At 46.7% G+C, this 26,588-nt stretch overlaps 1 pseudogene; it reads left to right on the forward strand.

Moving 5' to 3' along the window:
- Positions 1-26,588, forward strand: part of LOC131403919 (butyrophilin-like protein 9) — a 48,943-nt pseudogene that overhangs the window by 15,755 nt on the left and 6,600 nt on the right.

Genomic DNA, 26,588 nt, shown 5'->3' on the forward strand with positions numbered 1-26,588 from the left:
GTTAGCCCACATCAAATAATAATTTAAAAAATCCCTTTAGCTTCAAACATCAGAACAAATAACTTCAGCTTATCTAAACTGCAGGATGCCATCCTGTGCCATTCAAAGTAAATGAGGATTAAAGTCGTGAACAAGAAACTGTCAAAGATAAACAAAGCTGGACACTAGTTAAGATGGTAAAGACAGATTTTTTTTATTATGTCTTTTAAATGGTAAATATAGATTTTATTCAGGAACTATTGCAATACAGGAAGAGAGACCTCAGTTTAGCACTGGGCTCCATTCCAAATAAAAGATAGGCAAATGGGGATTTATAGCCAAGGAGCAGGGTCAGGACACTGGAAGGAAATTACTAAGAGGAAACATCAGGGATAAGGGGTTCTGGTTAAAGAGACCCAACAGGATTCTTGCTGGAGGCAGACCAGGGTGATCAGATACCAAGGGTTGGGATGAGGAGTTTGATCAGATATCAAGGGTGTGGGGTTCTCTCTAAACTGATTTGGCAAGATTCTTGCTACAACTGGACAATTCAGGCCGGACACTGACAGATGCCAAGGTTGAGGCCTCGAGGGCTTAGAGGAGCCTGACTAGAGTTTAGTCAAGGAGAGAGTCTCTGTCAATGGTATTGTGAAGCCAGTAAAATTGTGGTATCATTTTGGCACTGCTCAGAGTTTAAAGAAAAAGGAATTGAATTATTTTAAGTGCATGCATTAGGAGCTCTTTTAAAGCCAGAAATTACTGTAGATTTTCAAACTTGAAATGAAAAGGCTAATGAAGCATCCCACAGGTTATAATTTCTAATAAGGTAAATATTAATCTCTACAACCCACATAAACAACAAGCTCTTTAGGGGTCCCTTTATGTTTTTAAAAAAGAGATCTTGAGACAAAAAGTGAGAAAACCACTGCTAATAATGCCTAGTCATGATAGGTCCATTTCTTGTTCTGAGCTCATAAAGACCCATTGTGAGGGAATCCCAAGCCCGTATGTAAGTCCCTGGCTAGGCCTACATTTTTGGTTCTTTTAGCCCAGGACAGTGGTTTTTGGTGACCTCAGGGACTTTGATCATAGTTGGCTTATTTCCTCTGTTCTTTTGTTTTCATTTGTTTATTTTTCTTTATTCTTTTTCTCTTTTTTTATATAGTTTGTTAGTATTGTTAGTTAATATTGTGAGTAGTGCTAGCAGTAGGTCACCATGCTGCAAGGCCTCAAGGCCATCTCTGCTGATAAGGAGACCCATATGGACAGTTACTGGTGCCTCAAGACATTGGCCAGTGCAGCTTTGCTGAAGTGAAGTTGGCCCAGCACATACATTCTGACTGAGACAGAGGTGGCCATGAAGGTTATCAACTAGAGTTAGTAGAGCTCTTTCAGCCTCCAGAGACTGTTCTGTGAATCACCTCAACATGGCAAAACTATGCGAAGTGATTGATTCAGTGGAATCGCTATACCTGGTCATGGAGTACATTAGCAAAGGAGAGGTGTTCCATCATCTATTGGACCACGATGACATGAAAGAGAAAGAGGCCTGAGGCAAATTCTGGCAGATAATGTCTTCTGTGCAGTACTACCACCAGAAGGGCATTGCCCACAGGGACCTAATGGCAGAGAACCTGCTTTTCGATGCTGACCTGATCATAAAAATGCCAGACCTTGGCTTAAGCAATGAGTTTACCTTTGGAACAAACTGGATTCCTTCTGTGGCAGTCCCCCTCGTGCTGCCCTAGAATGATGGATGTGTGAAGTCTGCAGTCATCTTCTTACACGTTCACTGGGTCCCTGCCTTTCAATGGACAGAACTTCAGGGAGCTGCACTAATGGGTACTGAACAGAATATACCATATTTCTTTCTTCATATTCATGGAATGTGAAAATCTGCTCAAGAAATTCCTGATCCTCAACCCTAGTGAGAGAGGCACTTTAGCAGAAATTGCGAAGGACCCGCAGATGAATAGGGACCATGAAGAGGAACTGAAGCCTCGTATCAAGCCACCTCCTGACTATAGGGACCCCTGGCTGAGTTGATGGCATTGACCTTATCCAAAGAGGAAGCCAGTTATGTCTCCAGCAAAAATGAGTTTATTCGCAATCAGCAAAGAATTACAATTTGAGGTCTGCAACCATGGCAAGCCATGTTCAAGACTCCAGCAGCAAAGGGAGGAGAAACTTGTATAGAGGGGAAGAAGAAGTTGGGAGGTCTATTGTAAACAAAGAGTCCATTGGAGGAGACTGGGAGTGTGAAGTGTAGTGGCTGAGTTGTGACAGTCTCACTGGCTGAGCTTCTTGCCAGTCAAGAAAGAAAGTTTCTTTTCTTCCTATTGGGCTCTGCCATCAACATAGGGTGTGAGAGCTCCCCCTTTTGACCTCCTGACTCCATTGTAATGAGGTTTCCATTGATTAATTTCCACAATGGTGTCTATGGGCTACACATGAGATGAGATTCAGGACTCATTGATGGGCCAGAAGTATGATGAAGTGATGGCCACTTATCTGCTCCTGGGCTACAAAAGACTAGAGCTGGAGGGCTACACCATCACCATAAAACCCCTGCCATCAGCTGGGCCAGCCAACAGCTGCAGTCCTTCCCATCCTGCAAGCCACAGCATAGGGTGTCTGCAAATCCAAAGCAGAGAGTTTAAGCCATTTCCACCTTTAATTCCTACTATAAGAGTTTGTTAGTGATGTTGAATGGATTCCGACTCCCAGTAACCCTGTGTACAGCAGAGCAGAACCCTGCCTGGTCTTTTTACACCCTACTCTCGCCTTCTGGAGCTATATCAGTCAATGCTCCACTGCTGTTCATAGGGTTTTCATGGCCAATTTTTTCAGAGGTGGGTGGCCAGGCCCTTCTTCCTAGTTTCTCTTCATCTAGAAGCTTTGCTGAAGCCTGTCCATCATGCGTGACCCTGTTGATATTTGAAATACTGGTGGCATAGCTTTCAGGATTGCAGCAACACCCAGCCACCACAGTATGACAATTGACAGATGGGTGCTGGGTTCCCTGACTGGGAAACAAACATGAGCCATGGTGGTGCACCAAATCTTAACCACTAGCCCACCAGGGCTGGCTACTATAAGAGAAGCAACACAGAAAACCAACAGCCTGGGGAGGGCCAGGAGTCGGGGCTGAAGTTCATCAGCATCACTTTTCAGAAAATCAGTGGCCTTCATAGGAAGACATCTGTGTTTCAGGTCAGCCGGAAAGACCAGGCAGGAAGCTCAAAGAGAGTGAAGCTATCAAACATCCAGTGGTGGTCAGCTAAGACAAGAAACAGTGTGGGGAATTCAAGCCATGCTTCCTGTACTTTGTGGAGCATGAATATCATAAGCTCCATGGAGCCCAACAACATGGTGCAGGAAGTCGACCAGGTGTGGGACACAAATAGTGTGGGTAGAAGCAGTGCAAGAAATATATGCTGCTGTTTGTGCATGGCAAGCCCAGCTGAGAGGACTTTGTACAGTGGAGGATGGAGGTGTACAAATACTGTGACATTCTCTCCATGGTTTTCAGACTAAGATGCTATCTGGCACCTCCATGGCCTTCAAAAGCATTGTGTCCAAAATAACTGCTGAGCTTAAAGGATGGCCAGGATCCACCTGGAAGATAAGAGGAGAGGTCCATTGGACCTAGGTGCAGGCCAGCCCCTCCACCCTCACCTGGGCAAAACTTCAGAGACTAAGTTGTTTTTCCTTCTCCCTTCTCCTACTCTTGTCCCTCTTTTCTTCCATGTTTATGGGTGAGAGGAGATGGTTCAGGGTTTCCTGCTAGCCAACTGAGAGGACACAGTGGAATGACCCCATAGGGGAAGGACTCATTACTCCTCAGCCTTAGGGAAGAGCTGGAAGGGAGTTAGCTTCACCAAGGACTTTCAACAGCTGACTCTGGTTCTGCATTCACAGCAGCTCCATGTGCAGGAGCAGGTTTCTGCTGTGTTCAGCCTCCAAGCTTCAAGAGTCCAAAAGAGCATTTGGTTGCTGAAGAGTAGGAGTCACAAGCATTTCTGGTAGTCTATCATAGGGTACAGTAATCTTCCTACAGCTCAAAAAAGAGGTTTCAGGAGAATTCAAGGGCATGGGTGGATCATCTATTCTTCTTGAGAGCCATTTTTCCCATTTCAGCTGCTGGTGCCAGTTTCCACTTTGCTGTCTGAGGACAGTTTTGATCTTGTAGCCGACACTGATGGATTTGTGGGAGCTGCCTAGAACTCTAAATAGCTTTGTTTCTTCCAAATCTTATAGTAAAATTGATGCTCCAGAAAGATGTACTACAGATATTATGCTCTTTTGAATCCTCTGTGCACAGAATTGGGGATGTGCCTGTGTGGCTGAGTTTCCTGTCTGTATAATGTAGGAGTTGGGCCTTCCACTGTGATGTTTTCTCCTTTTGATAACAGTGGCATGGAGCGGTGGCTCTAAGAGGCCTGCAAAGGTATGGGTTATTCAGCTAGTCTGAGGGTCCAAGGAGCACTCTGAGGTAAGCCGGATGTCCTGGGGGTCCAGAGGGAGGATTTATGGTAAGAGACGGCAGCGTGGCTAGACTGAGGGGATAGAGGGAAAGGCGGCTTTGAAAGGGCAAGTTCTAGGTTCTCAGGTAGTGGGTATTTTCATTTTAGGCCATGAATTGATGGTCAGATGCCCATCAGGGAGCTTCTGCATGGGTTCATAAGAAGCCCAAGCAACCAAGACAGATTTTATTCAGTAATAACTATTGCAGTATGGAAGTGTGGAAATTAATAGTAGAAATCTTAACACAATTGGTGTTAAGGCCTGTAGGGGGAGCTCTCACACCCTATCACACATCCTCAATTAAACCAAACAGGAAGAGATGTTTGCATATTGGACAGCAAGTAAAACTACTTTACTATTGAAGGAACATTTCTCTCCCCACCTGGCAACAGCCCAGCCAATGAGAAATGCCACAGCTCAGCCAATGAGAAGCCATTGCTGCCCTGAACTGTTACTCTCCCCTAATGGACTTTCCTTTACAATAGCCCCTCCCTACTGCCCCCATTTTCTCACCTTTTTGTGTTTTCTGGATTTGCCTACGGTTTGCCATAGCATGCAGATTCCAAATTGCAATTCTTTTGGCTATTCCCAAATAAATTCATTTTGAGATAAAATAACAGGCAAATTTCCTTTTTAAGTTGACAGAAGAGAGTCTAGTGTAAGTTCAGCCCAAATTCAACTAGTGCAGAGGTAACTACATGTTTTAAAGGGAGGATGAGGGAATGGGAAGAGAAAGCAGGGAAGTGGAAATTTACAAAAAGCAGGAAGGAGGATTGGTCCATATGACTAGGCTATCTGGGTTTGCTAACTGCTTGTGGACACTGGCTCCCACTCTCCTAGAGAGACTGGGAGACAGGGACCCTATCTTCAAGTGTTGGCTGACACAGATGGTAAATTCCTTTGTGAGCTCTGAGTTTTCCCAGGTAGGAACTTCAAAGGAGAATGGGTCATCCCAGGGACACAGCCTTGAGTTGTTAGAAATGATGCCAGAGTTTGTTCAAGTCTCTTAGGTAGGGTGGTAAAAGAAATCATTTGTGCTGGGAAACTACAGTCTTTATAGGCCAAGGTTGATGGTAGTGAAGAATAGGGCTCAAAGGCACCTGATTTTTGTCAAGGAATCTTTGTCAAAACTTCATATAAATAGGTGAAAAAGTTAACATCAATGCAACATGGTAGTCAGATTAGAAAAATGGGTGCTAATGTGCACCTCCCTCCAAAAATCCCAACCACCACATGCTTTTCATAACAAAAATGAATAAAACAAAACCAGCAGCCATGGCAAGGACGGCAGGCCCCAGGGGCTGTTACTGGAGCCCAGGATGGTGTCAGTGTCCAGCCACCACAGACCTTGGCTGCTGGAGGCTCAGGAGACCTCGCCTTCTGCGGCAGTCTTCTGAGCATTCCCACCTCAGGACAGTGGTGGGGAGCAGCGCTGGAGGTCCTGAGTCAGCAGCGAGGCCCACCGACTGTGCCTGGGGAGGAGGCATGTCTCCTGAGGAGCCTTAAGGAGAGGACACAGACTGGGTTGCAGAAGATGGACGGAGTCCAGGGGGCCGGAGGGAGCAGGGGGTCTCAGAGCACTGGGTGAGTGGCACATGTGAGGGCTGGTTCCCTGTGTGTCCTGAAGGGAGTAAGAAATATGAAGCCAAGAACTGGCAGAGGACCGTCATGAGGGATACGTGGTGGGCTGGGTCAAGGGGTTGTTGTCTAGAAACAAAGTGGTCAGCCCAGAGGACACTGTGGAAGGAGATATCAGAAATTTACGTCCTGGTAGGAAAGGAGAGAGAGAGCCGTCCTGGTAGGAAAGGAGAGAGCGAGCCAGCGAGGGGCTGGGACAACCAGGGAGGGCCTGGCTACACACATGCACATAGCCACTCACCCACACATAGAGGGGAGTGTGTGTGTGTGTGTGTGTGTGTGTGACATAGCAGGAGAAAGAGAGATTCATTTTGTGAGCTCCTATGTGGTTTAATCTCTCTTTATGTGGCCAGAAAAATAGCTGAATTACTCACATAAAACCTGACTTTACATCTCAGATCTGGTCAGAACTAAAAAGCCCCTTATATTTAAAATACATATATTCTCATCAAAGTAAAGCAGGTTCATGTTTAAAGAGTAAAACTGAACAAAAAGCATTGTAATGAAAAGCAACAGCCCCCTAATCTCCCTCCCTTCTTCATCTCTTCCCTCCCCACCCCAGTCTTGTTGCCCGAGGGAGAACTTTGTGACTTTGGGTTTGGTTTTTCTGTAGTTACTTCCTGATGTCTGAATCCTGTGTTTATATCACCATCCCCCTCTGTTGACTCCCTGCGCTGAGGGGTCAGGATTAACTCATTTACACCACCCTCTACGTCCTTACCCGCTCTTCCCACGTGACTCTGTTACAATCCCATTGCCTCCCGTGGTCATATTTACATTTTGAACAATTATCTTTCAACTGAGAAAGTACAAGAAAATCTTCAGAAATGAAGGGAGTCAGAGAAATTAGACTACCGAAGGACATTTAATGAGATGAAATACTGGAGGATCTTTCAAGCAAAATGACCCCAAGAAAAGAGAAAGCGATGAGACGTGTCACACAGGAGACAGTGAGGAGCCACAAAGTTGCCAAAAGTGGTGACTGTTGTGATGACCGCTGCTAATGCACCTGTGATTTCTAATACCATTCCAGAGAATACTTCCTAGAATAGAAGAGGGAAAACTCGTGTGTAAAAGCATCTGAAACAAAACGTCCAGGTGATTTCCACCAAACCTGGGAGTCTGGAGGGAGGAGTAGAAAGGAAGGAAGAGATGTGAAAGCAAACTCAACATTGTGTCTCGTTCAGAAGTGACCAGCACGTCTAGCCACTGAGAGAAAGTGCAGGTTCATGGATTTCTAAGGGGAGTGGGTTAGGTTATAGAACTTTCAAACCAGTAGAGGGCACACAAAGAAAGAAAACTACAATCCACCCAGTCAGAAAAGAAAACATACAACAAAAAGAAATCACTTTTCATAGGAACATAAAGTTAGGAGAAGAAGAAGTCAAAGCAAATCAGTAACCACAAAAAATGTGACAAATTACATGCTCCTATTAAAATATGGAAACTTTATCTTGTGGCAGAAAAAAAGTCTTATGCTTCTTATAATAGATTACAATAAGGATGAAAGGAGCAAACACTAACTATATGCCAGACACCATTCTAAATGCTTTATATATAGACACTTATTTATCTAGAGATATATCTAAAACAAGATCACAGAGAAGGCTTGTAACAAAGGGATGTGATCAAGCACACAAAAAGTATTCTTCTAAGTCATTCTTTCATTAAGAGGAAAATGAAACTAAAATGACAGACTACTTGGAAATAAACAATAATAAATAAACCTTACATGGGATGGGCTCTAGGGGATACACAGTGAATAAGGATGAACCTTAAAGACTCTGTTAGAGAGAATTTGTTAGAGTGACACAAAGGAAATGAGGCCATAGGCATGTCAATCAGATGCCAAAACAGAATAATAAAATGACCTCTAAAAGAGTAGAAGGAAAAGTCTAAAAGACAAAAGCAGATATCAAAGAACTAGGAAAATACATAGATTTGTTAAATAAAAACAATAGCTTTTTCTTTCAAATGGTAAAAAAATAAACTATTTTTAGCAAGACTTCAAAAGAAAGAAGGAAAGAAGGAAGGAAGAAAAGGAGAAACACATAAGTAATATCATAAACAATAAAAGGAATATACCACCAGATATAGCGGCTAAAAATTATGAGATTATCATGCATAGTTTAAACCAATAAATATGAACAATATATGAAAACATAAATGAAATGAATAATTTCCAGAAAAACTAAATGACCAAAATTGGTAAGTTTGTCTAGGCAGAGAACCTGAATAGAATACACTTCTACAGTGGTTACACATCTGCTTCTCCCAAAGGGCTTGTCCAGATGGTTCTCTAAGTTACTCGATCAAACAAACAGTTCTGTGATATTTAAAAAACTTTGCAGAGAAGATGGAAAGCTTTCTTACTTTTTCTAAGATGACTGCACAATCTTTATTCCAAATTGGATAAAGAAAACACTGAGGGAGAAAAAAAGAAAGATAAATGAAAGAAAATTATATACCTATCTCATTCATGAATATGGAAGACAAACCCTAAATTAAATATTAGTATACAAACAGAGCAGAATATTAAAAGAGTAATACCCATGACTGAGTAGAATTTATTGTAGGAATACAAGAATGGTTCAGCATTGGGAATTCTATTAATGAAACTCATTTCACTAAGGACAAAAATTATTAACTATCAAGTTAATAGATGTTTAACAAGCAATTGATAAATTAGACAACCATTCCATATTTTTAAATTCCTTTCAGTAACCTAGGAATAGAAGGAAAAGACTCGAGAATGTATCTTTTAGAAAACATGTAGCAAACACCACAGTTAATATTAAACACCAGCAGCATTAGCTTTAAAATCCAGAATAACACAACAATGTCTGTTATCAATGCTGTTACTTACAAGTGTTCTTGAGAACCCCAACAATGCGATTTTTAAAAGCATAAATATTGAAATACAAAAGAAAGAATGTATTTCTTGCAGATGATAAAATTGTTTGCCTAGAAAACCCAAGAGAATAAACCGAAAAACTATTCGAACTGATAAGAGAGCTTTAAAGGGTGATCAGGTACAAGATATAAACAACAGGGCAATGATTTTCCCCAGACACTAGCAATAACAAATTAGAACACTCTTTAAAATCCCTTTCATAATAGCACACAATCTGTGAAATAAAATCCAGGAAAAAAGTCTCAACAACTAATGTGGCTGAAGAAGAAAACTAAAAGACTGTGTTGAATGACAAAAAGTGGACTATATTCTTGGGTGGGAGACTAACATGTTATAAGGTGTCAGTTACTCCAATCCAAACCCCAAGATACTGATTTTGAAAAATACAGGAGATGATTCTGAAGTTCATATGGAGGAGCAAATACATAAATATAGCTCAAACACTTTAGAAAAGGAAGTATAATCAGAAGTGAGATGCCCTTCAGATATCAAATTGTCACTAAAACAGTGTATTACTGATATGGGAAGAGATAAGTAGGTCAATGGAACAGAACAGAGCATGTAGAAACAGACCTAACAATGTACGGAAATGCAGTAAGCATGAAGAGGCCGCTTCAGTCGGGGAAACTGGGGTTTTCTCTAACAGGCGATGTGATATTTGCTTCGCATGGGAGACTTTATATTCCCCCACCACACACACACTCCTAATGGATATAAACGAAACAAAACCTATAGAATTATTAGAAGAAGATCCTAGAAATATTTGTACCATATGTTAATCATTTAAAACTAAATTTATGTTCAATCATGACACAGACCCCAGAAGCTGTAAAATAAATTATTGGCATATTTATCTACATTAAATTTTTCATCTCTCTAAGATGAAAGATACCATAAATAAAGTAAAAACACAAGCAATGGGTAAAATATCTGCCTCAAAGATTACAGACAATAATTCTGGTCAATATCCAAAATATCTAAAGAATGCCTACAAATGGATAAGAAAAGGCAAACAATCGAGTATAAATATAAGCATGAGATAGAACAGACAACTCACAGACCTGAAATACAAGCAGACCATAAACATGAAAAGATGCACAACTTCACCAGGATAGGAAAAGGTGCAGTAAAATAAATTTAGCAAAATGCAAAAGATTTGTAACATCAATGTTTATTAAAAAGCGTGTACAGAGATGGGCACCATTGTACCCTGCTTCTAGAGGTACTGATAGGCACAGCATTTTTGCAGGGTAGCCATCAAAACCTTAAATGCATGTTCCCTGTTATCCGGCAATCTTCTGTTCTAAGGACATAATTACACAAATGCACAGAACACATTCACCGAAGCATTTTTTGTAACAATGAATTTCTGCATATCAGATGCCAAGATGGACAAGATGGAAACAGTGCACAGAGCAATGGGAGTGGGGCCCTGTGGAGCGTCCCTTGCAGACTTCAGAACCAAGTCTCAACAGGGACACTGTGTCCATGACTAGCTCTTGGCCCATCTGGGGCAGGTTCTCAGAGCTGCACTCGGCCATAGGATGTGTGGTGTCCTAGAAGCTCTGCCTCCCTGTTAGGTCAGTGGAGTCCCTCACACTCCAGGGCTTCTGGTTCTGGATTGCGCAATGAGGGCCTTGGGCAAGATGATCCCTAAGGTCTCACCGTGTTCTTCCATCTGTGGAGGAGCTCACCTCTATTTCTAGTCTCTTTGTTGCTGCCTCCGTTTTCCTCCTGGGAGTTGGTGTGTTGTCCCAACTGTGGTTGTTGAGGACAGTGGCCCATGTGCAGTGGAAGGGCCCTGGCTGGCCACCAAATCCACTGCAGGCTTCTCTGCCTCCCAGCAGCCCCTCCCCTCCCCCAGCCCAATATTGGACAAACATTTTAGTAGTCACCAGAGGTCATCTCTGAACCATGTTACCCCCCTATTTCTCCCTCAGGCAATTACTGAAAACAGCTTGATTCTTAGTTTCAAACTTCAGAAGGGGCCACCATTTGCCCTCTTGGGCCCTGTGACGGGAACATAGCTGCTCAATTTTAGCTGGGGATTTGCATCCTTACTAGTTCCTAGGCCCAATGATGTAAGTACAGCAGTGAGTGGATGTTCTCACAACTAAGGCTGTGAATGTTCCTTTTTAAAAGTCTTTGTAATGACATTGTCATTTTTACTTAGACATTTAGAAACCTAATCCTGAAAGGACAAAGAGGAAGGCAGAAGGGTCTCCTACAAGGACCTCTAGTATTTGGGAGAAGACACTGTTGAAGCTGATTTTTCTGGCAATGTTTTCCAGATGATCCCATTTTATCTGGGCTCCATCAGGGATGGACTGGGGCTCATCACGACAGTGAGGAGTGCACGGTGCTGAGGAGGCCGGGCGGATGGTCCTGCCAGTTACTGCTCATTTAGGGCCAGGGTCAGGGCACTTTCCAGAAAAGCTGTTTCTAGGCTAATGACTTGTCAAGGTATAATTTTTAAAACAATAATAAATGTGTTTTTATTTTCTCATAATTTTTAAAACGTGAACAAAGTATAATTTTAAAAAAATTTAAACATGAATCATTCAAATATAAATGAACTTGTGTCAAAGATTTTATTCAACCCATTAGTTCTTGAGGGAATCAATAATATGGTAAAGAGTGGTTCAAAGAGCATTTGAAAAGTTAGGTCCATCGAGGCAGCTTAATATAGCAATGTTGGGATAAGATTACCAGCTTATCTATGAAGTGGTTAATGTCCCACCTTTTGGGCCACCATACCTTTGAGACTATTTTCTCCATTAGACAGAAATTATTCGCAACTCTGTTGGACAAAATCTACAAGTTAAATATGCAAGTGCACTAAGTCTGGGACATTCAAGTAATAGTAAACAATAGTCAAACCAAGTGCCCTAATAAATAATTAATCCTTATTGTGCCAGTGCCCCCATATGACATTGGAAGGACATGTTGGCCACTTTTTGGCCTTATTTAGAAATTGTAAATAATTTTCCTTAAAATGGGTTCCCCCGAACAGAACAAACAGGTGCTGTTTGTTCGCCAGAGGAGCCAGGAGAGGTTGTGGACGACACTGTGCAGCCCGCCCATGCCGGGGAAGGAAGCACAGGTTTGATGCCCATGGGCGTGGAGCACCATCTTTAAGAAACAGCCTTATCACTTTTTCTTCCATTACAATCTTTTCGTAACTCAATCTCTGTCAAACTCTAAGTTTGGGCTGGCTCTCTGAAAAAGCATAATGAAGTCCATCCACCAGAGCCCATCCACTGCCTCTCCAAATGGATGGCACTCGTGTGAGCACTGTTCTCATAGGGCCTGCATTGAACTGGTGGCTCCTTCACAACCAACTCTCATTCTATACGGCTCTGCATGCTAGGAGAGGATGCTGGCTAATTCTTTACTGCACAGGAATTCCTCTGAGGTGGGAGTGCCCAATGCTGATGCCTTTGGGTAGCACTTTACAAGTTACCCCAGAAATGCCTGTTGACCTTGGAGACTTCAGGCTGGTTGGGCAGTGGAAGAGTATGTGCAGCCCCTGCAGCCCCTGACATTCCCCGGGAACCAGCTAAAGATGAGTGCCTGCAGCTCAGAGAGCAATGTGCTTCTCCCTCTCTCTCAGTGTGTGTGTGCTTCACCGCCTGTGTGACAAAAGCACAATGGTGGCACAGGAATTTTCAGTATCAGTTCCTTGGAGAAAAACGAAGGAAAGTATGTAGTGAGGAAGGTTCGGGAGCAATGCTTTGGGCTGGGGGGGAGGTTGATGGGAAATTATCCAATCCATTCTTTCTGCCCCTGTTACGAGAGGTTCGGGGATTCGATCGGAGACGTAAAAAACACTTTCCGCTCCAAACAAATGGACTGAAGGTATACTTTATTATATAGAGGATAGTAAAGGCGATAGTCTGCAAACAGATCCGAATAGGTCAAATATTAAGAGGGAAAAAACATCAGCTCGACTGGAAAGGGAAAACATCCATATCAGCGGAAGAGAAATGACACAAATCAACCGGAAAGAGAAACACCAGGTTGACTGAAAAAGAACACATCAGATCAGTTACTTCACATCAAATCAATTACTTCACATCAAATCAATTACTCACAATATTCACACCCCACTGCCGGGAGAGTCCTGTCAATCAACGCGGCTGGGCAAGGATCACACGTCCTGGGCAAGACGTCCCTTCCATAGGTGGAACTCTCACTAGGTCTCAGTTTCCAGCAGTTTTTATACCATCAATAATTTTTTGAGTAAGCAATTACAGAGTTTGCAGAGCAAGCATTTAGTGTTTCCATGCACAAATGGTTATCAGTGGCGTGCGTGCATTGAGCCCCCTGGCTAATGTCCCAGCCCAGTAATTGTGTACGTGCATTGTTCTCTTTGGTTATTGTCCTAGCCCGGCACAGATGGCCAGTCCATCCCGTGCTACGACGCTCCAAGAGCCTTGAAATGTTACAATTTGCAACTCTCTCCATGGGAGAAAGGCCAGTTCCCGGGAAAAGGCCAGTCCCCACCACACAGAAAGCAGCTTTATATTTCTTTGTGTGCTGGTGGCTGTAGGTCAATGGAGCAGCCAAACATGGCTGTACTCATGTCAAGACAGCCCCTGAGCAGTGTAGACCAAAAACCATCTGCCTTAATGACTGTCTCTTCCTTTGTGAGTCAACCCATGCGACTCACCTATGCCAGGTGGAATCTGCTGGTGCCTGAGAATATGCCAAGGGCCAAGGAGACTTGATCCCTGAACTCCAGGGGTCCAAACTGTAGGTGAAAAGAAAATACAGTCACATAAAGACATTTGCAAATGTGCCTCATGAGATATTTTCACAAGTCCAAACTATAGGTAGCAACTTGAAGAGTGACAAGGAAGAGGTTGTGCACAGAGTTCACCCATGAAGACATTGGAAGAAGAAGTGTTGTGAGGACCTTGGCGAAAGAGCACATGGATTGGCAGGGAGAAGAAGTGAGCAGGACACCACATGCAAAAGCATGGGCGTGAATGTGAAGGCTGCACGTGCTGGGCTGGTGAAGATTAGGGGCCAAGAATAAAAAGAGAGAAGCATGGAAAGCTAGGATGGTCACTGAGTGGGGAGATAGAGGTGACACAAATTCCTGCATGGACTCTGAGGATGAGGGAAACATTTTATTTTCAAACTCAGGAGGGGAGATGACTCCCCTCCCTCTCAAGCCTGCCTCTGTGCTCACAAGTTTATCTTAAGCCACCCCTACTGCTGTCTTTTGCCATCCTTCCTTGGCAGAAGAGAAGGATTAATCCACCTACCTGTGAGTTGGATATGACTTTCATTCCATCTCCTCTGGTGTCCCAGCTGTGTGTGAGAATGGCCTTTGTGTTGAGGAAGGGACTCTCCCGCTCCTCTGCCCAGGAATTCCCTCAGACCGTGTCATGGTGAGGGCTGGTGTCCACCAAGCAGGATTGTCCTAACGGACCTGATGGAGAGGCTGAAGCGTGGTGGGTTCTCCACCGTCCAAGGACAGGTGAGGGTCCTTCCTGTCTCACTTATAACCCACCAGGAGTCCAGCGCTTACTCTTTTTTTGAGTACAGGACTTTGTACCTTTCCTGAGGCCTTGGACTGGAGGTGCCCATATACAGCTGGTGAGACGGCCATGGGGTCCTGTTCCTGCTGGGTGAGCACCCTGGTGTGCAGGCAGTGCTAGGTGGGGTCTCCCTCCCACATCCCAGCAGGGCTGTGCCTGGGATCACAGAAGTGGACTCTGCCTGCTGCCTTTGCATTCCTGCTGTGACAGTCTCACCTCTCCCCAGGCAGTGTGGAGGACCTCAGGTAAAGGGCAATGAAAAGCAAGGATTAACGTTTCCAAATAGCCCCTTGGTACAGCCGCCATTTTCCTTCTCTAGCCTGAATCACTTCAGATCCTTTGAACTCCCAGATGGCTCTGGGCTGCCCAGGATGTCGCTCCACTTCCCTGTGTGGCATGAAAGGTCCTTTGGAATTGGGTCCTATCTATTTTTGTCTAGCCTTCCCTTCCACTGGTGCGTTTCATAAACTCTCTCAGCAAGCCCGTAGACTTTTCATCTCCACACAGCAACACCCCCCCTCAGAATGTCTGTCCCCCTCCCCTCACCCTCCTGTTTCCCTGATCCTGTTCAGTGTCCATTTTAAGTTCAATCTGTCCCTGAGCACTCCTGTGTCTCCCCAGCCCCAAGGACCTGCACCCACCATTTGAGCTCACCACTTAGCCCCCTTTACTGTGTAGGACATCTTTATGCATGCATAAGCCCAGGATATATGCACCAGCCTGCCTGAACATGGAGGGTCACCTTCAAGTCAGTGCCCCATAGCTCACTGTTCTCACCTCCACCTGCTCACCCAGAGCCTGAGCACCTGCCAGGCCCCACCCCAAACATCAGGCATTTCTGAGAGTCTCTGGGGGTGTCCTGCATGTGCTTTAGCTACCCTGTGCCACAGCTCTGATCTGTCCCCTAGGGAGGGTGTCAGTGTGGGGTGCAGCCAGGTGACTGGCACCTTGGTCCACTGTACTTCTCTCCCACTAATATCAAAGTTGCACCGAGGCCTATGTCAAAATGGGGTGGGTTAGGGTAGTGGTTGCTTCTTCTTTTTTGAGTTCCACTCCATTAGAGTAATCCCAATACAGTGCCCCACTGTATTTCCAAGTTGTGTGTGAACAGCTCTTGTGGGTTTTACTTATGGCAACGCTCCCAGGCTGTCTTCCTTCCTGCTCTTGCCCTGCAGGGGAGGGTATGGCAAGTTAAGAGCTGGGCATCAGCCCTTTCCCAACCCTTAGTTAGCGGATATTCCAGTCCAGTCTCTGTGTCTTTCCCTGTGATGGTTAAGAGAGAAGGGCTAGTCAGGGATGGCCATCCTGCCTCCCTGGATCCCAGAGATCCTGGGCAGCCAGCTGGAGCATTTTCTTCCTGCTCTGAGCCTCTGCAGTTTGCAGTTTCTACAAAGCCCCCAGATACCTTTGCTCTCCTTCTAAAACTTTGGCAGGACACTTTCCATGGAAATTCAATTCATGATTTGCCTCACAGAGACAGGATGTGACAGGGACTTCCTCACTTTGTTCTCTCCATCTCGATTTCTATAGCAAAGGACAGAGCAAGCAGTGCGTGTCTTAAGGTGGAAGGTGGGCGGATAATTCTGTCACAGACGAGCTGGCCCCTCTGTGACAGAGCTGACTCGACTGTCAGCCTGTGTCTAGGGGATCTTAGCATCTGAGACCAAGACCCTTACAACAGTTGTCTCCTTTGCAGGGGAGTTGAGATCACCAGGACTCATCTGCCATTTCAGACCTTTTGCTGCTACCTGTCAGGTATGTGGCTCATTCTCACTGCCTATCTAAATGTCCACCTTGCAGAAATGGAAAGCAGGAAATGACAGTAGGAGGTTTTGGAGAGAGCGCAAGATGGGTTGGCACCTTCTTGTCAGCTGAGCCTGGCTGCGGGACAGGGTGTTTCAAGTGTGGCCAAGGGGAGATGCCCATTCAGGCAGTTCCACTGAGGAGGCAGGATTCAGACACATCCCATTTCCACCTCAAGCCATTTCAAGCCTCACTGAGGCTTCCTTCTTTTTTTTTTCTTTTTTGTGAGGAAGATCAGCCCTGAGCTAACATCTGATGCCATTCCTCCTCCTTTTGCCGAGGAATATTGGCCCTGAGCTAACATTCGTGCCCATCTTCCTCCACTTTATATGGGGCGCCACCGCAACATGGCTTGACAGGCCCTGCTTCGGTATGCACACCCGGGATCCGAATCTGCGAACCCTAGGCCACCGCAGCAGAGTGCACGCACTTAACCGCTAGGCCACCGGGCCGGCCCTGAAGGTTCCTTCTTGGAGTGGTTCATCTTTCTTAGAGGAGACTAGGGGTGGAAATCCTCTTGTGGGCCTATTGAAATCAAACAAAAACAAGCCAGTGGGCATTAACTGACAGTTTTACGGGGGCAAAGCATCGCAGCTGGTGCTGGATGGGGAGAAGGTGCAAGAGTGCAGAAGCCCTACCCGTGGGAGCTTACAGCTTCGGACGTGGGGAATGGGAGGAGGGCAATGCACACCACTTTATGCAGCCCAAGCTCACCAAGTAGCAAAAGCAAAAAAATAATAATCTTTAAAGAGACACCCAGGGGCCAGCCCCGTGGCACAGCAGTTAAGCACATGTGCTCCACTGCTAGCGGCCCGGGTTTGGATTCCCGGCGCGCCGAGGCACTGCTTGTCAGGCCATGCTGTGGCGGTGTCCCATATAAAGTAGAGGAAGATGGGCACAGTTGTTAGCCCAGGGCCAGTCTTCCTCAGCAAAAAAAGAGGAGGATTGGCAGATGTTAGCTCAGGGCTGATCTTCCTCACAAAAAATTAAATAAATAAATAAAGAGACATCCAGGAGCCGAAGGGCTGGAAATCAAGAGAACGTCAAGTGTTGTTTAGGAATTGCAGCTGCAGGAGGAGAAAACCGAATGGGGTTGGAGTGGGGCCAGGGAGAAAATGAGGAGGAAGAGGAGAAATGGGCTTCCCCTGGATCTCTTCAGCATTAGTGTGCACAACCCTTATTCCTCCCTCTGTGTCTTCAGGAGGAAACAACCTAGAGGCCCCTAGAAAGCAGGGAGAACATACCCCACCAGCAAAGCTTAGCTCCAGTCTGAGACCCCCTTTCTGGCTGTCCCTCTCCTCACTGGGCCCTCCTTCTTCCCCAAATATCCAGCATGTCCAGTCTCTCACCTTTCCCCACCAGAAATAGACTCTGAAATCCATTTACAGTGTTTCCACTCACAAGGGTACTTGTTTGATAAGGGTCAGAGCCTTTAAACCTCAGAGTGAGGTTGGAAGAGGGGTAACTTCAGGCAGCATGTGGGAAGGAGGGCAAGAAGGGCATTCAGCCCCTCTGAAGTCACTTCAGGAAATTGCCAGACTGTCTCCTTCTGATTAAAGGCTTTCAAGGCCGTGTCCTTGTGTGTTGGGAGAAAGGGACCATGGGGCATTTGTCTCCTATCCAAGAAGATGCTGTTGACAGGTCTGAGAGAGATTCCAGTTTTAAGTTGTATTATCAGCGGTGGGGTTTTTAGATTTTTATTCATTTGATGGTTGGTTGGTTGGTTGGTCTTGTGGCTGACACCTGGGGACTCAAGCCACTTCTTCAGAGCATGTGAGATGCCATCAGGGTGAGTGTTGCGTCAGGGTCTGTGGCCAGGAAGTCCCTAACAGGGTCATGGTTTGGGGGCTGGAGGACTGAGAATGCACCCAGCCCTGACACACGGCACAGCTGCTGAGGACTCTGTGTCCAGCGAAGCGCTGAGCTTGAGAGGAACCCCCACTCCACCACCTCCTAGCTGTGTGTTCAGGGCAAGTCACTTAGCCTCCCTGGCCTCAGTTTCCTTGTCTGTAATTTGGATCTATTTGTAATAATAATATTAATACTTCTGGTATAGGTAAGCACCTGGTAGATAGTAAGCGCTCAGTTCATGTTAGTTTTTATTGCTGTGGGTATGTGCACACGTATGTGTGTGCCTGTGTTTACAACCTCCTCGCCCTGCACCTTAGTGATGGAAATCACACAAGTGTATCACAACAGAGCACTGCAGTCCCGTTAGTAATTCCACGGTCTGGAACACACTGACTGCCCCCCAGGAGGGGGCACCATCCCCCGGCCCAGGGAAGTTGGAGCATGTGCTCCTCCTGTGAGGCACCCCCAACCCCAGCCATGAGGCCTAACGCCCCCTCGCTGCCTTCTGGGAGGACCTGAGTACCACCTAACACAAGTCTTGACTGATTCCTGAGAATCTAGCCGATCCAAATGGATCCATGTGAGCCCTGTTTGTTTTGGAAGGCGTTAGCTGGTGCTGATATAGCCCTGATGGCTGTGCCCTCCTGGGCTCCATGTGAGAGTCCAGAAAAAAGACTGGGACACAAAAGAGAAGGGGACAGGGAGACGGAGAGAAAATGCAAAGCCACGTGCACCCCTGCTCCGGAGTCCTTTGTTGCCGGTTTCCAGGCCTGTCACAGACACATTCCTACCATCAACCAAAAGAGCAAGAGGCTGGACTGTTGGACCAGAGCCTGGACTCCGACCCAAGGCTTCTGTTATGCTGGCTATTGGGTAAACAGTGATTCCAATAGCTTCCAGCCATCAAAATGGCCAAGCCTCCCCAGAGGAGACTCCTGCCTCCTCCCCTAAAGGGGCTCTTCCTGAAAAACGAATGGAGCCACCCAACTTGTCCCTTTGCCTACAAGAGGGCAGGGCCCCCAGACACTGGCCACTTGCCTCGCAGGCCCTTGCCCCTCCCTCCGGCTGTATTTCCACCAGCCCAGGGCCTTCCAGCTCACAGTCACTCAGGGACCCCACCCCCGCCGCTTAACTAACTCTCACACCTCCTCTGACCACTCTTCTCCTGCATGACCCAGCAGCTTTTAAAGTCCTTTGTCCACTCCCTGCTGGTAGTATTGCTGATGGCATCTTGGGGGCTCTGCAGCCACAGGACCTCAGGAACATGCGCCATGTGGCAGGTCTGCAGGAGAAGGAAAATCAAGCAAAGGGGTGGGGGGCAGAAGGAGGGAGAGGGGAGACTGAGGTACTGGAGAGTAGAATGGGGGGCTCTCCGATGGGGTGAAAGGAGAGGGGTGCAGTCTCTGAAAGAAGACAGAGAGCAGATGTCTGGAAGGTGGAGGACGAGGGAGGAGGTGCTGGCTTTTATTATAAAGAGCACCCAGCCAGCCCGAGGGAGGCTTAACAGCCTTCTGAGTGGGCAGTGTTTTCTTCCACTGTTCCAGCAAAGAGACTGAGGTTTAGCCAGTTAAAAAATCTGCCTAATGTGGCACATCTAAACAGAGGAGAAATGTGGAGAGGATTCCGTACCTCCCACAATGTGTCAGCCACCCCCACGCCCTGGCTGTCAGCCTGCCGGACATGACCACAGGGCCCAGGGGGCATCAGGGGTGCGAGTGGACACCCCGCCTGTGCTGGGGCTGGGTCTCCTGGACCACAGATCGGGGGGCATGGCTAGAGGGACCACCCCATCCCTGTGGCCTCTAAGATGCTGTAGATGGAGTGGCAGTTACCAGCTGACCTTCTAGAGACTCCACCTGAGGTCCCAGGACTGGAGGAAGGCGTCCCAGATGTGGCTGGAGTTGACAGGCAGCTTCCAGGCACGCATACCACTTCCGAAAGATCAGAGCTCTGTGTTTGTTCTTCTGTTTTGTGGACCTGATGTTCCAGGCCAAAGGGAAATGGGAGCAAGGTGGGGCAGGGAGAATGAAAATGCATCTGAGAGTCCTTGTAGATTTCCCTTTGTTTGGGGAAAGCCACTGAATCTTAGCTGAGCCCACACACAATGTGTGGCTTTATTCTTGGCTCTAAACAATACAAAGCTCAGAGCCGCCTCCTTTGGGACCCTTTAGCCTTGTCCCTTCACAGCTGCGTGAGTCCTGCAAGGCCAGCGACGCCGGTAGCAGTGCTGCCTGGTAAAATCAGAAGGAGTTCCCACATCTGACTGTGGCTTAAAAGAAGCCAGTCACTGGGCCTGGTAAGAATTAAATAAGAAATAATTGAGGCATCAACAGACCTCAGGCCTGACGGGCTGAGTGCCAGCTCTCCAGCGTCACTCCACCGTCTCTTTGTCCTTCTCGAGGTGGCCCCACTGCTGAGGAGATGGTGGATTTCCCAGTCTCCCTGGACTCGTCCCAGTGAGCATCTCTGCCCAGCAGCCTCTTCTTCCTCACCAACCTCCTCCTTCTCCTCCAGCCTGGGGAGCTGAACTCAGGTAGGTGTCTGATCTGTAGCCCAGCCAGCCAGGACGAGAGCACATCTGCTTCTGCCCAGCCCTCCTGCCAGCTGCTCCCAGGCTAAAATCTTGTAGCCTTGTACCACACCACACCAGTGGCTAAAATACAAGATCTCCATTCCAGTTGTTAAAGAGCCACTGGCCCTGAGCACCATCCAGCCCCAGAGTATTCTTCTACCATCTCTCCAGCCACCTGGCACCCCTTACACACTGTCCACGACCCTACAGCTCACAGGCATGGCAGGGGTGTAGCAAGAGGGTACAAAGAAACTCTTGCTGGTCTGTGCTTGGGCTGAACCAGTTGGTAAATATTTTTAACTCCACTCCTGCATATAAGCCATAGCTTTCAAAGGGCAGGAAGGACCTCGGGACTACCATCTCTCATGAAAGAAGCAGCCAACACAGAGTATCAACTAATTATGCAAATGCAATTCCCTAATTCCCTGAGCTGGGAACCAGGAATACCAAGGTGACTGGGCACAGCCCAGCTCCTCAAGCAGCTTGTGGTCAAGAGAGGGAGACGGACGTGATATCAACAGCTGGCTGTCCAGCTGTGTGACCAGGGCTGCAAGAGAAACTTATCCAAGGATTTGGGAGCACAGCTAAGAGAGCAATTTGTTTTTTCCAGAAAGCCAAGAAGAGTCAGGGAGAGGAGGTAGTGTTTGAGCAGAGCCTTCCAGGAAGCACATTTCCAGCAAGATGACAGATGGGGGGGAAACTGAGGCAGGGTGTGCCCAAGGAGAGGGCCGGGCATCAGGTGTGGGGGACAGACAGCTGGAGAGAAGCCGGAGAGGGAAGCTGGTAGGAAGGGTGATGGGCTATGCCCAGTGGGCAGCAAGGGGTCCCAAATGGCGTGAACACAGAAATGCACCTCCACGATCTGTGGGATCCATGAAGGGAGAACTTGGGGATGGGGTTTTAGCTGAACTTCAAAGGAAGGAAATGAAGTGCACAGAAGCCAGAGAAAAGAGCGAGGGCATGCCGGGTGGCAGGGAACATCACGTGCAAAGGAGCTGCTGCAGGAATGGCAACACTCATGGAAACTGCAGAAAACAGACTAGCTTGGGGGAGTAGCGGGGCCACATGGAGACACCATCGAAGACGACGACCAAATGAAAGATCCTCATAAACAGAACTCCCCAAGGCAGGATTTAGCCTTTAGATAGGAAAACCCCTGAGGCAGGGAGCCCACAGATTATTTCTGATACCCTTTGTTATCACAGAAGCTGTACTTATGCATTATACAAAAATTAGGAAATCAGACAAAGGAAAAATAAGAAAACATCTATTCCCATTATGCAGAAGTTACCACCATCAACAATTTGGTATATCTCCTTTCAGATCTTTTTCTCTGCACATTTATGCAAATATGTATTTTTTTAGTCAAATAAGAGAATAGTAACATTTTTTTGACATTTGGTTTTTTTGGTCAAAGATTCCATTTCATCGAATGCCCTGGCCACTTTTATATAATTGTCCCCAAAGTAGCATTTGCAGCTGGTTGGGTCAAACCAATAACCAGTCCAATACCACACATTGTATCTGTTTGTAAAGTGCCTTGTGTATTTCTTAATCTGGCACATTCACATTTTCCATGACAATTACTTGTTCAAGAAACCGAACCAGTCGTCCTGTAGTGTGTCTCATCTTCCTCATTTGAAGGGTTTGCTGTCAATTCCTGAGCTGCAAAGGGGCGTGATAAAAACATGTTTGAGGAGGGCTGATTTTGTCCGTTGTTCTGGCTTCTCGTCCTAGAGGCGCTCGATGAGGAGGTCAAGGTGGTAGGCCCCGAGGAATCCATCCTGGCGCTTGTCGGGGAGGAGGTGGAGTTCTCGTGCCACCTGTCGCCGTACCTGGACGCCCAGCACATGGAGATCCGCTGGTTCCGGAGCGGCCCCTCCGACGTGGTGCACCTGTACCAGGACGGGCAGGAGCTCCACGGTCGGCAGATGGCGCAGTTCCAGAACAGGACCCAACTCGTCACGGACGAGATCGCCGATGGCAGCGTGATCCTGCAGCTCCGCGGCGTCGTCCCCGCAGACCAGGGCCCATATGGGTGCCAGTTCTTCTCCAGCGACTTCTCTGGGGTAGCGGTCTGGGAGCGGAGGTAGCAGGTGCGTGACCCGGGCAAGCCCCAGCAGGGAAGAGGGAGGAGGGGTCCATTTGGATAGAACTGCTTTGCTCAGGAGTAGAGAGTCACAGTGAAAAGGAAAAATATCTCTAATTAAAAAAAAAAAGATTAAAAAGAAAGATTCATTAGAAAACGAACAAAAGAATTGTTCATAAAAAAGATACACAAATGGCCCCTAAACACATGAAAAGATGATCACTTTTACTCATAATGAAGGAAAGGCAAATCAAAGCTGAGACGCAGTTATTTTACTTATCAGATTGGCAAAAATTCAACAGCTGGACCACACATTTTGGTGGAGCTGTTGGGAAGTAGGCCCTCTGCTCTGAAGACATGGACAGAGTTCAAAGATCAGACGCTCTGGTGCCGGGGAGTTTGGCAATAGCTAACAGGACTGTCTGTGCATCCACCCTCTGGACAGCAGTCCCACCTCTAGGAGTTTCCGCTGAACATACACCTCCCACACCTCCAATGTGAAAGAGGAGGATGTATAAGTTTCACTTTGTAGCCTTATTTGTAATTGTTAAACAGTGAAAATGACTGAAATGTCCAGGCACAGGCGCTGAGTATGGTCCATCACACAATGGAGTGAGTCATGCTGTGCAGCTGGAAAAATGAGGAGGGGCTCCATGAACCAGTGTGGAGTGATTTCTAAGATGTTGTTAAGACAAAAAAGCAAATTGCAAAAGAGGTTCTCTAGCATGTACACTTTTGTGTAAGGATGATGGAGAAACATTGCACAAAAGAAACACAGGAAGGATAAACTAAAAACGAACGAAACTGCTGCCTTAAGAAGGGGGGTGCATTGGGATGAAAAGATGGAGAACGGTCTGGGGCTGTCTTGATATACATTTTTTACAGTGGTGATGTTTAAACCATATTAATGTTTTGCAAATTCAAAATAGAAGGCTAACTCCACAAGGATGGGGAGATAAAGGAATGCATATGACACAAGCCCTTGAGCTCTGGTGGGATCTAAGAGACAGAAAACAAGCTATTGAAATTTGGGGTGAGGCTATTCTTCATTCTAAGGGACTGTCCCATGCATAATATGACTAAATGCCAGTAGTCCTTCCCTGCCAAATGGCCCCCCTCATATTTCCAAATGCCCCTCAAGGGTAGTACTGTCCCCATGTCCCACACAGCACAACTGATTTAGACTGTTATTATAGTCCACGAGTGGGGGCTGTGAGCCCACATGTGTGTTAAGAGCAGTCACAGTTTGTGATGCCTTACGGTGACTGCAAATGCTGAGTAGTGGCATGAACTTCACGTACAAGTTCTGGGAAGGAGCCTGATCTTTCCCACTCCTCCTGCCTCTCCCAGGGCTGGGCTCAGACCCTCATATCTCCCTTGAGGGCTTCAAGGAGGGAGGCATTCAGCTGAGGTGCAGCTCCAGTGGCTGGTACCCCAAGCCCAAGGCTCAATGGAGAGACCATCAGGGACAGTGCCTGCCTCCAGAGACGGAAGCCATCATCCAGGACGCCCAGGGCATGTTAAATCTTGAGGATAAACCTAACCTATGAGCCATTTTTCACATTGGTCCAAATCAATAGTTACATTATCATAAGAAAGAAACCTCACCCTTATAAGCGATAACTTGACCTCAGGGAAGAGGACTTGACAACACCATGTGTTACACATAGTTCATCTGAAATTCACCTAGTAATTGGAGTGGCCATCTGTGTTAGCTAATTGTTTTTATCCAAAGGAAAAATAAAACACCTTACATCTCTATGACAAGCACAGTAGTTACAACTTGGAACCTGGCTAGGAAGTAAAACTTATGGCATGGAGCTAGGGACACTTTCTCCTGGGATGTTTACATTCCAAAGAAATGGCTCTGAGCTCCTTAAAAAAAAAAAAAAAAAAAAAAAATTCTAGCTTGTGCTGGCCAGAGGCTAATTCAGCTTTCAAAAGGATTTACATACAATCTCAAAGGGGTAGAGAAAGGATTTACAAGTTTTTTAAAGGAAATACTCTAAGAAAAGGGAAAGGGGGAGTATCTTTCCCTTTTTGCACCAGAGAAAATCCGTTTTTTTCCTTCTTAGATTTGTGTTTATCCTGTAGAAAGGGTGTGAGTCACACAGATATCTGCAAGGAGGTCATTCAGGTAGAGGGAATGGCAAGTGCAAAGGTCCTGGGATGGGAATGTGGGTGGCTATTGGAGGAGCAGGGAGGAGGCAGGAGAGGCTGGACAGAGGGACAATGTTGAGATTTCAGGTCAGGGTGGCATCTGACCCTGAGCCCTAGCTCTTAACTCTTAGATCAGTGCTTTGCAAACCATTTGTGGTGAAAGACCAATCCATTGTGGCCCAATACTTCTGTACAATACAATAAAAATGCATTGCTAGAAAAATAAAATTAAAAACAAAAGAATATGTTGTGCTAAGTGAAATAAGACACAAAAGGACAAATACTGTATAATTCCACTTATATGAGGCACCTAGAACAGTCAATTCATAGAGACAGAAAGAAGAGAAGTTACCAGGGGCTGGGGGAGGAAGGAATGGGGAGTTACAGTCTAATGGGGACAGAGTTTCAGTTTCGGAAAATGAAAAAAGTTCTGATGGTGATGGATGCATAATGTGAATGTACTTAATGCCACTGAACTGTAAGCTTAAAAATGGTTAAGATGGTAGTTTTTATGTTATGTATATTTTACCACACTAAAAAAGGAAAATATATTTTTTAAAAAGACCACTGAGATAAAAGCACCAATTTTTTATAATTGTCTTCAATAGACACAAAATTATTATCTTAAAATGCCACAAGAATTTCTAAAGGGTTACTCTCCATTTTTGCACCTGTCTCTTTACTGTGTAGCCACTGTGGATCTGCCCTGAGCCACATCCTGCCTCTGGGCTGATCCTCCCCAGGGAGCCTGGAGAGGACAGAGGGGCTTTGCTATCAGTTCTTCCAACGGTGTGAAGAAAAGTAGAAGCCAGGTATTTGCAAGGAGCAGGCGGATGACTTGTGGATTCCATGGTGAGGGTAGAGAGCAATAATTCACTGGGCTCCAGATATCAACAACACGCCTCGGATTCTCCTGATCTTCAGGTGCAGGGCGAGAGTAGAAGCGGAGGAGGCCAGGGCGCTGGTCGCAGGGGCGTCAAGCCAGGGGAGTGGGCGGCCGCTCAGCCCCTGTCCTTGCACGTCCTGCAGTTGGCAGCACTTCCCCCTTTCCGCCGAGCAGCTTCAAGTTCGCCGCTCTTCCTCGGGATCCACCCCTCGAGAGCAGGTCCCAGTCCCACTTTACAGATGGCTTCCGTGGGGCCAAGGGGGTTGAATGCGCCAACAGGTCCCTCGGAAGGTTTTCCGGCACGCAGGGGCCGGAACAGTGTCGTCACTTAGTGTCTTCGTGGCGCCTAAATCGGGACAACTCCCTGTGGGGTGTTTTCCAGACGTGTTTTCACCCGGAACCTCCCCCTGGAAGAGAGCTTTCCTCGGGACTCTGGCGGCGCTGCCGCTCCTCCCGGCTCTGCCCAGGGCGCTGGCGCTGCACCTCTCTCGCCAGCAGCGGAGGGCCCGAGCCACCAGGCGGCCCTGCCGGGAGGGGCGGTGGGGGCGCCGTCCCCCCGCGGGCGGGGCTGAGGCGGGAGGGGACAGGCGGGAGCGCGCACTCACGTCCTCTCCCCTTTC

This window comes from Diceros bicornis, unplaced genomic scaffold (assembly GCF_020826845.1).
Source record: "Diceros bicornis minor isolate mBicDic1 unplaced genomic scaffold, mDicBic1.mat.cur scaffold_95_ctg1, whole genome shotgun sequence".
Taxonomy (NCBI): domain Eukaryota; kingdom Metazoa; phylum Chordata; class Mammalia; order Perissodactyla; family Rhinocerotidae; genus Diceros; species Diceros bicornis.